The sequence below is a fragment of the Panthera onca genome, chromosome B4 (genome assembly GCF_046562875.1).
Source record: "Panthera onca isolate mPanOnc1 chromosome B4, mPanOnc1 haplotype 2, whole genome shotgun sequence".
NCBI classification, from domain to species: Eukaryota; Metazoa; Chordata; class Mammalia; order Carnivora; family Felidae; genus Panthera; species Panthera onca.
In genome coordinates this window covers 13,495,659-13,509,117 of record NC_138345.1, presented here as the reverse complement: position 1 = coordinate 13,509,117, position 13,459 = coordinate 13,495,659, and the positions used below count along the sequence as shown (strand labels likewise).

At 38.5% G+C, this 13,459-nt stretch overlaps 1 long non-coding RNA gene across 2 annotated transcripts in view; it reads right to left on the bottom strand.

The window, feature by feature from the left end:
• The window catches only part of LOC132695076 (uncharacterized), a 61,452-nt gene extending 48,262 nt beyond the window's left edge, over positions 1-13,190 (bottom strand). For both annotated transcript variants that reach the window (XR_009617681.1, XR_009617680.2), the window contains exon 1: positions 13,106-13,190. This is a non-coding gene — a long non-coding RNA (uncharacterized LOC132695076). The remainder of the gene's footprint in view (positions 1-13,105) is intronic.
• Positions 13,191-13,459: the final 269 nt, after the last annotated feature.

Sequence of the window (13,459 nt, the reverse complement as noted above, 5' to 3'; positions counted from 1 at the left end):
ACTGGAGCTGAGGTCATCATAACAATCCTGGCCTGAGGATATCATAGAAAGAAGAGAGGAAGGTGAGGTGGGTGGGGAAAAGAAGAATGGACCCTGCGGTAGTAAATACAGTAGCTGCCCAGGTCCCAAACTGGGTAGGGAGGGAAGTGAGACCAAACTGGCAGTGGCGAAATGAAAACATTATGAAACTAAGACCGGGCTGTTGGGCGGAAAGTGGGTCTGCGGGCATGGTAAATGGGCCTCTATTGTAGTTCTTTCTGTAGCGGGGATCTAATATTTATAGAGCACTCACCGTATTTCTGCTTTACAGGGAATATTCCATGGACCCCAGTTACAGTGAGGTGCATATCCTTATGAGTCCCATTTACAAATAAGGACACTGACACTTAGAGATGGTAGGACACTTGCCCAAGGTCATGAAGGGAGGAAGAGCCATGATTGAAGCCCAGATCCTTATTATTACTGGTGTGGTGCTTGAGGATTTACAATGAAATATTCATCAATGATCTCACTAGACATGCAATTAAATTAAAATTTCATGTGTGTGTATGTGTATTTGTATGTAAATGTATCTATGTATATAATCATCATCATTATTATTTGCTTTTTATTCATTTGCTTAACTTAAAAAAAACAACTTAGATTCATGGTGTATAACACAATGGAAAGGGACACTTTCCACTTTGCATCCTGCTGATGACAAGACTTTGTTGATGATAGTGTGGGACTGTTTTGAGATCTTCTGATTAAAAGTGCCATAAGACTGCCCAGATTTTTCATTACCTAGTAATTTTGTAGTGACATGTTTTCCCTCGGCAGATGACGAATGAGCTTATTTTATTATAGTCTTGCCTGGAGGCAAAAGTACTTCCCACTGTGATACACTGATCCTCATCATTTAAGCTGCCTTGGTGGAAACAACAAATAATACTCTTTTTTAGAGCTGAGCCTCAGAACATAACCAAAGCTAAGAAATGGGGACAAGTCCCTCTATCTGTTTTTAGTTACCTGGTATTCAGACAAGAAAGTGATTTTTAAAAATCTGAAACAATGCCTTGTCTGAGAGGAAAAGCTGAAGATAGAGAGGCCAAGTGAACTAATTAAAAAAGCAGGTTTTTGGTGGTGTAGATGTATGTGCACATATCTATATTTATGAAGTGATATCAATTAGTCTTCAATCCTTTTGTGGCCATCTCTTCCATGTTCCAGGCCTGCAATCAAGGTGATAATAACCCTAAAATTGGAATGTTTTATGGCTCCTGGTTTTCTTCTGATTGTAATTTTTTTTCTTTCTTGGTGGTCTTGCAATTGAAGTGTCTAATAACTGGTGGGATTGTAGAGTTAATGAAACACAGCAGTATGCTGTTTATTTTTCTGGCCAAGAGTTATCATGTTCTTACTGTGTGCCAGGACAGCCCTAGCTCTGAGGAAACAAAGACTGAAGACAGAGTTTATGAAGTTCCCTCCATTCCAGTGGGAGATACAGTAAACAGGTGGTGTCAATGCAATATGAGAAGGTTTATGGGTCAACAATAGACACCATAAGAGCACAAGGAAGAGACTCCTTTCCTACCCTTGGGAAGACAAGGGAGGCTGGAATATACAGAGAAGAAGGGGTTCTACCTTATTCTTTTAAACTTTGCTTCCTAGTTGAACGGTGCTATTTTCCTCCTCCCTCCCTCTCCCTTAAATGTTGGCAGTGTAAGGACACAGTTCCCACACTAAGCAAGTCTTTCTACAGCAGTGGTAAGTTTTATCTAGTTCTTACTTCAACAAAGTAGCCTGCCTGACACAGGAAGAGAAGGTAATTGTGGTTTGGGAAATCATTCCTGGGTATTTTTAACTAAAAGTTAGTTTTGGGGGGGGTGCCTGGGTGGCTCAGTCAGTTAAGCATCTGACTCCTGATTTCAGCTCAGATAATGATCCCAGGGTCATGGGATTGAGCCCTGCATCTGGCTCCTTGCTGAGTGTGGAGCCTGCTTAAGATTCATTCTCTCTCTCTCTCTCTCTCTCTCTCTCTCTCTCTCTCTCTCTCTTTCTCTCTCTCTCTCCCCGCCTTGTCTCTCTGCCCCTGCCCCTGCTTGTGCACTCTTGCTCAGTCTCTCTCTCAAATAAATAAAACGAAAAACATTTAGTTTTATAAAAAGGAAGGGAAACAGGGCCTATCTTGGAGTTGAAAACACCATTGCTTTTAGTAACAGGCTGGTTTTGCTGCTAGACAGAGAAGTGGTAACCAAGATATCCCTAGACCCCAGGCTTAGGCTGTCACTGCTTTTTAGAGTCTGAGTCTCCGTTATGCCATCAAGAAACACAGTTTTGTCAGTCATCCTTCTGTAAGACCTAGTTCCTTGATACCCACCCTTACAAGAGCCTGATGTATAAATCTGAATGACCGTTTAGTTGTCAGCCTGGAGGACTGTCAGGGTAGGGCTTACTAAGCCATCCATTTATTTTCTCTACAGGAAAATTATACACAAAGAGAAATGATAACCAGAAATCTGTTGGAGAGTGTGAACTCAGAGGAAGTGGGGGCTACATTTTTTTTATTATAATAAAATATACATAAGATAAAATTTACATTTTTAATTATTTTTACATATACAGTTCTGTTGCATTAAGGACATCCACAGTGATGTGCAACCATCACTACCATCCATCTCCAGAATTCTTTTCATCTTCTCCAACTCAGACTCTGTATTCATAAAACACTAACTCCCCATTCACCATTTACCCTTCTTCTCATCCACTGGCAACCACCCTTATACTTGCGGTCTCTAGAAATTCAACTATTCTCAGTACCTATGTAAGTGGAATCAGACAGTATTTGTCCTTTTGCATCCAGCCTATTTCACTTAGCATAATGTCCTCAAGGTTCATCCATGTTGAAACATGTCAGAATATCCTTCCCTGTTAAAGCTGAATAATATTCCATCATATGTATATATCACGTTTTGTTTACACATTCATCTGTCAATGGACATTTGGGTCATTTCTACCTTTTGGCAACTGGGAATAATGCTGTTATGGACATGCATGTACAAATATCTCTTCAAGACCCTGTTTACGATTCTTTTGAGTATGTACCCAGAAGTGGAATTGCTGTGTCACATGGTAATTCTATCCGTAATTTTTCAAGGAATGGACATATCGTTTTCTATAGTGGTTGTACCAAATGCACCAGCAATGCACAAGGGCTCCAATTTCTCCACACTCATGCCACCATTTGTTTCTAAAGTTTTTGTTCATTTGTTTTGACAATAGCTATGATAATGGGAATGCAGTGGTATCTTGTTGTGGTTTTGATTTTCATTTCCCTAATGATTAATGTGATATTGAACTTCTTTTCATGTGCTTATTGGTCACTTGTGATCTTCTTTGGAGAAATGTCTATTCAAGGCCTTTGCCTTTTTTTTTTTTTTAAATTGAGTTGTTTTGTTGTTGTTGAATTATAGGAATTCTTTAAATATTTTTAATATTAATCCCTTGTCAGATATATATGATTTGCAAATATTTTTCTCCCATTCTGTGGGCTGCCTTTTCATTCTGTGGATAGTGTCCTTTGATGTACAAAAATTTTAATTTTGACAAAGTCCAATTTGTCTATTTTTTGTTTTGTTGCCTATGCTTTTAGTGTCACATTCAGTAAATCACTGCCAAATCTAATACCATCAAGCTTTTTCTCTATGCATTCCTCTAAGAGTTTTATAGTTTTAGCTATTACATTTAGATCTTTGATCCATTTTGAGTAAGGGTCCAAATGAATTCTTTTGCATGTCGATATCCAATTTTCCCAACACCATTTGTTGAAAAATTTGTCCTTTTTCCATTAATGATCTTGGCACCCTTGTGAAAAGTCAATTCACCATATATATGAAGGTTTATTTCTGGACTCTCTATTACATTTCATTGGTTTATGTGTTTGTTTTTTATGCCAGTAGCACAATGTTTTGATTACTATAGCTTTGTAGTAAGTTTTGAAACCAGTAAGTGTGAGACCTCCAACTTTGTTCTTCCTTTTCAAGATTGTTTTGGCTATTTGGGATTCCATATGAATTTCAGGATGGATTTTTTTTCCTACTTCTGCAAAGAAACATCATTTGGATTTTGACAGGGATTACAGTGACTAGTTAGACTGCTGTGAGTAGTACTGACATCTTAACAATATTGGGTCTTCCAATCCATGAACACAGTTTATCTTTCCATTTATTTGTGTCTTCTTTAATTACTTTCAGCAATATTTTGTAGTTTATAGTATAAAAGTCTTTTGACTCTTCAGCTAAGTTTATCTCCAAGTATTTTATTCTTTTTGATGCTATTGTAAATGAAATTGTTTTCTTAATTTCCTTTTCAGATTGCTCATGTTGGTGTACAGAAATACAATTGATTTTTGTCCATGTGTTTTGTGTTCTGCAATTTTGCTGAATTCATTTATTATTTCTTTTTAAAAATTTATTTATTTATTTTTAGAGAGATAGAATGTGTGTGTGAGAGTGGGGGAGTGGGAGGGTTACAGAGGAAAAGAGGAGGAGAGAGAGAATCCCAAGCAGGCTCCACACTGCCAGTGCAGAGCCCAATGCAGGGCTCGAACTCATGAGCCACAAGATCATGACCTGAGCCAAAATCAAGAGTCGGACACTTAGCCGACTGAACCACCCAGGTGCCCCTCATTTATTACTTCTAATGGGGTGTGTGTGTGTGTGTGTGTGTGTGTGTGTAATCTTTATGGTTTCTACATATAAGAGTATATCATTTGTGAACAGATAATTTTACTTCTTCCTTTACAATTTGGATGCCTTTTATTTCTATTTCTTGTCTAATTGACTGGAATTTGGAATGCTACTCAACAATACTGTGTTGGATAGAAGGGCAAAAGTTAACATCTTTGTCTTGTTCCTGATCTTAGAAAATAAACTTTCAGTCTTTCATCATTGGGTCTGATGCTACCATTGAGCACAACATGGGTTTTTCAAATACGGCTTTTATTGTATTGAAGTAGTTTCCTTCTATTCCTATTCTGTTGTGTATTTTCATCATGAAAGACAGTTAAAGTTGGTCAGTGCTTTTTCTGAATCAATTGATATGATAATTTTTCCTCTTTATTCTGTTAATGTGGTGTGTTACAGTGATTGCTATTTTGTATGTTGAACTATCCTTAGATTCCAGGGATAAATCCCACTTTGTCATGGTGTAATCTTCTTAACATGTGGATGGCATTCTGCTTACTATGATTTTGTTGAGGAGTTTTGCATCAATTGTCATCAGGGATATTGGCCTCTAGTTTTCTTTTCTTACAATGCCTCTGTCTAAGTTGGGTATCAGGGTAATGTTGGCCACACAGAATTATTTACGAAGTGTTCCTTCCTCTTCAATTTGTTTTGGAAGAGTTTGAGAAGGGCTGATGTTAATTATTTACACATTTGGTAGAATTCACCAGTGACACCATCTGGTCCAAGGCTTTTCTTTGTTGGAAGGTTTTTTGGTTACTGATTTAATTTCCTTACTAGTTATAGGTCTATTCAGATTTTCTATTTCTTCATGATTTAGTCTTGGTGAAGAGGAGCTACTTTGATAGCATCACTGAAGTATGGTAATTATAATCATGATTACCAGTTATTGAGCACTATTAATAGACTAGGCATGGTGCTAAGGCCTTACATGGATTAGCTAATTTGATACTTCTAATCCTTTTGCAATGTTAGTTCCTGATAATCCCAATCACTCCTCACTCAAAACTTTCCGAAGCCTCTGCGGTTCCCTAAAATATTAATCACGTCTTCATGGTGGCCCGCAGATCCTATACAAAGTATACCCTATTGCCTCTTGGAACTTATCTCCTACTGTTCTTACTGATGGGGAAACTAGGACTCAGTGGAGGTAAGAAATCTGAATCATTTCCACTCTAAGGGTAACCTTTTTAGCGGATAGGAAACTCAATTCAACCAGTCAAAGCAAGACTTCCTTGGCCAGTGCAGAACTCATGCTACCAATAACTAAATAGCTGCTTATTCAGCTCTCCTTGTCTAGGCTCCATGCCCACCCTTCTTTTCTTGGCACAGTCTTTGTTAAGACCTGGGATAGTTTAATTAATTGGGTTTCAGCTTCCTTGGTTAGAATCAGATTCCGGTCATGTTCTGTTGGAGCTACATCAAGGCCACGCTAATTTGAATTTGGTGTTGGAGAGACTCCTGGATACCTATTAACAGAAAAGCTCCTGGAGCTATTCACCTCTACAGGCAAGTGATCTCATTCAACAAATTTATTTTGATTTTTAATGTCTTAAAGTTATCTTGAAGTTGATCCTTGAGAGTACCATCTGCAGAGGGTAGTACTACTTAGAAGCATATTTTAAACTTGTGTGTGAACATCTATCATCCCTCATCCCACTGTTAACTCCACATCCCCCTTCTATAAGCATTATTGGTAGCAATTCTGCTACGCTGCATTTCCATTTTCTGGTACAAATCAGTTTTCCTGCATTTCTTTATAAGGAAATCTTCCCTTCCTTTTCTTATGGGCCAAAATAGAAGAGAACACAATTTTAGACTACGTATAAAAACAAATATCCTATTAAGGAAGTTCTCTGCTAGGCAGATGATTTTATATAAAAATTTTTTAATAGAAAAAACTTATAAATCCATGCAAATATTACTTTTCTAGTTCCTTTTCATGTTCCCTACCTCCCAACAAGGGGGCATATGAGCTGCTGGGGACTCCATCCCATTCATTTTAGGGTCTGACAATTTCTTACACTAGGTTTCTACTTTCAAAAGACGTTAAACACAGTGCCATGATAGTGCATGATATACCCAGTGTACTTAGGAATTTTCCAATCCAGATATTCAGTTTCATCCCAACTGGAAAAGAGATAGCTTCCTGGCTTCTCTTAGAATGAAAGAAAATAAATTATCCTCATAACACCATGAAAATTTACATCGCACAGCTTTGACTATTGGAGACTGTCCATAAAAGACTACAGAGAATGGTAAAAATGCAAAATTTTCGGAAAATTTAGAGCTGAGGGGCATATATATTCCAAGCTAAGAAATGAAAGTTGAGTGTATAATTTCATCAAATTTTAAAGCATAATTTTCAAGTGAGGTTACTCTGGCATTTACAATTCAAATAAGAATGATAAATATTATCTAAGTAGGTGTAGATACGTTGGAGAGAGAGAAGTACAAAAGGAAGAGGTCAGCCCACTTTTGAGCTGCGTCTATTTCTAGCTCATCAGAGAGAATCTGGCAATCTGCCCATGACCTACTTGATCTTTTGCCCTCATTTTCACAGGTGGTTAACAAAAGAGCAAGGTTTACTTTGTTCATAGTCACTGGCCTGGAGTGTCACACCAAAGAGCTACCAAAAAGATGCCAATTCATTGATTAGACCCATTTTCCCTCAATACTTGGATCTGTAGTGTTAGAATTTCCATTCTCTTGATTATATAACATGCAATTGTACCTCAGTTAAAAAAATTCCACTATTCTACTCATTGGGTATGCTGGAAATGAACATTTCTTCTGCTCCAGGACCCACAGGGGCTAGTTGAAAGAATGTGCTATATTAATCATGGTAAATTAGAGGTGGTTTTTCTCCCCCAGCCAAGGACACATGTTAACCTGAACTGAACTGCCTTTAGTTTTACATTCACAGTTCCTCCTTTCCAAAGAAAATAGAGCTCACTAAGTTAACACTCCTGATGTGAGGTTGACACACGTGGTTTTGTAATTCTGTACCAGGGGAGGTGAGAGTTTGGAAATTTGGGGATTTAGAGGAAGGGGGAGAGTCTCTACAAGGGGCATAGGACTGCCATGGGAAGTGTTTATGATTTTGTTGTGGCAAGATGGTTTGTGGGTATCCCCCGTTTAGTTAAAGAGAAAATGACAACTCAGGCAACTGTTAGAAACTAAATACACTGGCATAATTTGGTTGTCCACAGAAAAAGAGAAACTTTCCCTCAAATAGACCACCCCCATAAGGAGAATCAGTTTCTGTAACTTAAAGCACCAAATCTCAAAAAGATGTGTCGTACATTACTTATTACTAAGGGTAATTAATGTACTGCAATTTGGAAATCATAAACTGCCTTTAATACTTTTTTTATATAAAACGATGCATACTCTTATAAAAATTCAAATGTGATATATATACACTTGTCATTAGAGCTAATTCAAAGTTATCTCTTTTTTTAAGTCGCCCATGTATGTTCAAAAAAATCTTTGCCAAAGGCACCAAGAATACACAATGGGTAGAATGCACTCAAACTGCAGCACGTGATACAGAGAGATCATTCATGAAAGGAATAGCCAATCAATGTGCCAGATTTCATTGCTGTCTTATTTTAAGAAATTGCCACAGGCACCCCACCCTGATCAGTCAGCAGCCATTAACATCGAGGCAAGACCCTCTATCAGCAAAAAGATTATGATGTGATGAAAGTTCAGATGACAGTTAGCATTTTTTAGCAATAAAGTATTTTTTAATTAAAGTATGGAATTGTTTTTTTAGACATAATGTTATTGCACACTGTAAATAGACTACAGTACAGTGTAAGCTTAACTTTTATATGCACTAGGAAACAAAAACATTCATTTGACTCATTTTTTGTGCTATTTGCTCTATTGCAGTAGTCTGGAACTAAACCTACATATCTTTAAGGTATGCCTGTGCATAAAACTAAAAAGCTTCTGCATAGCAAAGGAAATAGTCAATAAGATTAAAAGGCAATCTATAGATTGGGAGAAAATATTGGCAAACCATATATCTGGTAAGGGGGTAATATCCAAAATATATAAGGCACTCATACAACTCAATAGCAAAAAAACCAAATGACCCAATTAAAAGATGGGTAAAGGCCCTGTATAGACATTTTACCAAAGAAGATGTAAAAATGGCCAATGGGTATATGAAAAGATGCTCAGTACTACTAATCATCATGGAAATACAAATCAAAGCCACAATGACATATCATTTCACATCTGTTAGGATGGCAGTTATCAAAAAGCCAGAAGGACAGGAGAAAAGGTAATGTTTATCACTTACACACTGTTGATGGGAATGTCAACTGGTAGAGGCATTAAGGGAAACAGTATGGCAATTCCTCAGAAAATTAAAACTAGAACTACCATATAATCCATCAATCTTTTCTTCTAGGTACATATCCAAAGGAAATAAAATCACTTTGTTGAAGAGATATTTGCACTATGTTCACTGCAGCATTATTCATAGTACACAAGACATAGAAACAATTTGAGTGTCTGTCAATGGGTGAATGGATAAAGAAAATATAACCCCCCCCCCCCCAACACACACACGTATATAACAGAGTAGAATTCTGTCATTTGTGACAACATGGATAAACCTGGAGGACATATGTTAAGTGAAATAAGCCAGACACAGAAAGACAAATACTTTATGATTTCACTTATATGTGGAAGCTAAAAAAGTTGTCCTCATACTAACAGAGTGCTTGTTGCCAAGGGCTGGGGATGGTGGGAAAAGTATAACTTTCAGTTATAAAGTGGGTAAGTTCTGGAGACCTAGGGGGAGATAAGGGGAGGTGTTGAGCTGGGCAGGCAGTTGCTGGCCAGGAAGTGCTGATAGTGAATAGAGGGCGTGAGAAAATTGTGCAGTAGAAGCCCCATAAAGGGTACGTGGGAGGCTATTTAAGGAAGAACTTGAGGGGGAGCATCCATGCACATACCCTGAACCAGTAAGAGTCCTCTTATCTGGGAATTGTTTGCCTTTTTGGCTGATTTGGGTGTTTCAGGAGAAACACACCTGAAGCAGCGATGGACAAAAAAGACTAAATGATTAGACCCTGGTATGGAGTGAAGCAATGGCTCTCTCAGAAGGCTCTCATTCTCAGGTCCTTTCCTAGGATTCCAGGAGGTCTGTCTGCAGGAAAGATTGTTCTTATGACTGAACTTCTACCAGGACTCCTCTGACCTGGATGTATAATACTTGAGTCTCTGTAGGGAGAAGTAACTTGGTGTAGTGGAGTTACAAGTTATTGTGAGTTCTTTTGACCATTCAAAATTGTCCAGTAAACATTGGTATCCTCCAACTATTAGAGGCAGGTAGGGGCTATGCCTACCCATTCACAACCTGCTCCGTGATGATATGTTGCAATAAAGAAAGCTTCACATGAATTCTGCCACAGGTACAGATGTTTTTTGCCAAGCAGGCCCCAAAACAGGCATATTCCTTGATCCTGTGAGCTGGAAGAAGTTCCCCAGCTTCTGTTCTTTTACACAGTGGCCCCTCGCACAATTAAAATGATGTGTAGGAACACAGCAATATTCTAATGGCAAAACCAACAAATCTTCTATTCAGAGGGGGTGAAGGTATCCTCTGCTAATCAGAGTCCAGGACCAAAATCAGAGTCCAGGATTTTACCATAAGGGAGTTGGATTTCTGAACTTGCCACATTCTTATACTTCATTTTGCAAAGGCAAAAAGGCTGATCAGTTACATACCTTGAATACCATTCATTTCACAAGTGAAAAATGATTTCCAAAATCTTATCCTAATTGGTGGATCCTCTTGTTCAGACATAGCTAACCTCATTTGAAGTGCTTGGTGTAGCTTAGTCTGAATACAGACCCCTGATTAGAGTCCTTCACATACCGACAACCTCTGAGCATCAACTCCGAGACCCTGTTTGCTCTCAAGAAAGAACAAGGAAAAATGTGCCCAAATTTGGCCTTTGGACATTTTGGGGTGTGAATGGGATGCTTAGTGCTGCTGTCACCATCTTGTGAGAGGAGAGAACAAACCTATGAATAAAAGCAAGTAATCTAGAGATGGCAGAGCAGGAAGGCAAGAAAGCATCTGGGTTGTTGAGGATGCCATGGAGCTACTTCAAGTGCAACTAACTGTCCTTATGGGATAGGTATTCAAAGTGTTTACGCGGAGGTTATGTTTTTTAAATTTATTATTTATTTTGAGAGAGAGAGTGAGCGAGCAAGAGCGCAAGCAGGGGAGAGGCATAGAGAGAGTGAGAAAGAGAATCCCAAGCAGGGTCCAACTGTCAGCACAGAGCCCGACCTGAGGCTCGATCTAATGAACGTGAGATCATGACCCAAGTTGAAATCAAGAGTCGGAGGCTTAACCGACTGAGACACCGAGGCTCCTCTATGCTGAGGTTATTTTAAAACAATCACTGTTTCGACAAGGACGGTCAGACCCACCTGTCCCTGGGAAATCTCCAGGTGGACCGACAGCCATTTCAAATTCAACGTGTGCAGAAATGAACTATCTTTCCCCCTAAACCTCCTCTACTGAATCGCTTAGGATGCTTTTAGCTGCAAGAGACAGAAAACCCTACTTAAATTTAGACAATATGGAAATGTATTCTTTCACTTAAAAACAAGCTCTGAGGTAGGGTGACTTTAGTGTTGACTGATTCAGCAGTTCAGTTCAATGAAGCCATCGACCACCTAGATTCTTCCATCTCTCTGCTCAGCCATCCGTAACATGGGCTTCACCCTACAAGTGGTTCCATTTGTGGTTATGAAATGACTGCCAGTAGCAGCCGGGCCATGTGCTTTCTCCCTCCCGCCCCACCACACACTTTGGACATGTCCTGCTCATTCTGCTCCTGTTCTGTCCCCCATTTCTGACACCATCCTCAACACCAGTTCCCAGTTGGTGCCCTATCCTGTCCTCTACTGGCACTTGGTGCTTACCTCACTTATGTGAGCACTTATTAAACTGCCCCATGTTTATGTGTCTGACTCTCATTGTGAAGAGCTTGAAGGGAAGGGGCTATATCCTTTTTTTTTTCTTTATATCTATAATGGGTGGCATCTAAAGCTGTACTTGGCACATAGAAGGCACTTAACAAATGTTTATTAAATAAAGGGTGAATCAATAAAATAAAAATTAGGGGAGAGGCTTATGAGCCTTCATATATTTTTACCATGGGTAGTTTATTTTGTACTGCCAATATATTTGTGGTCTATCTATTATTTTAGAAATTGATGGAAATAATTTAAGACTACACTAGGGAGAAGGTTTCAAGATATTTCCCCTTGAAGAACGAGCTGTTTATTACTCAGGTTTGAGATAAGAGACCCAGAAAAATTTATTCTGAAGTGAACTTGGCCAGAGGAAGTTTCCTTTCAACTGTCCTTGTAGTCCATTTTTTGAACCTCTCAGTGAATCTCCCACGTGGCAAAGCATTAGCTATTTCATGCTTCTGTTTTCCTATTTGCAAAATGAGGATGAGAGCTTTTATGATTCTAGTACTAGATTAGAAAGAATGACTATATAGAACTTCAAGCATTACAGGAAAAAAATATAGGATATTAATAATATAAATAATGATGCCATTAAAATGGGAGGAGAACAAAGGGATGCATTTACCTCCTACTCTGTGTAACTTTAATAGCATGTGGAGAAGTGTATGGATAATACTGTTCACATTAATAAGACACCAAGCTGTACTGAAGACACTGCTAAGAATGGCTTAATTTTTTCCCCTAGTTCTGGCTTTACAATGCTTTTGGCTAAAAAAAAAAATTTTTTTTTTTTCTGTTGAATTGCAGAGAACCCAATATCTAAAAGACCTTTTTAGTTAATCTGGTTTAAGTATCAAGCACATGATTTCCTACTTAATGGGTCACTTTCTAAATCCAAGATAAAAGCTCATGATTTACATGTTATTGTTAAGCTAGAGAGTGTTAAAGAAGAAAAAAAGTAATTCGATTTAATGGGGAAAAATAATTTCAAATAAAATGTTCAGCAGGTTGTTTCTTTTGTGCTTTCAGTAACTGGTGTGACATCTAACTCTGAAGCCTTCAAGTCTTCATTCAGTCCTCAGTTCAACAGCCCTTAATGGGCGCTGGACATGTGCTGGGTTCAGGGCTGGGCATGCCATGAAGACCCAAGCATTAGGCTTGCCTTTGAGTTGCTTGCCATTAGGACAGGACTCAGGCAAATTGACAGCTGCATTATGAGGTGATAAATGCCAAAATGGCATTAATAGTTATTTCTATGGCTTACTGTTAAAATAATTTATACAATTATACACAGATTTTTCTTTCCCATCCAATGAAATTTTCATAAACCTTAATTTGATCATATATCAGCTTCTCATACTCACAGTCTCATATTTTTCCCATTTTGTTCTCTCCTAACGTCCTGTTTCCACACTCTCCTTGATCATTCCTTTCTCTTTTTCTCTTGACTCATAATTATGTTTCAGCATTTCTGCTGTCACAGAGAATCTCTATCTCCAAGGTCATTCATTCATTCATTCATTCACCTTTGTTGTGTCAGGGACTCTGTCAGTTCCGGGGGGAAAGCCCTTCTTTTAAGGGCTTGCTGTCCAGCTGATAGAGCAGAGGTGCCACAACAGAAATCTATTTCTGAGCACTAAGAAGGGAGTCAGTGAATCAATGCTACACAAGAGCAGGGTCTCAAAACTGAGAAGGTGTTCACTAGGTGAAAAAGACAC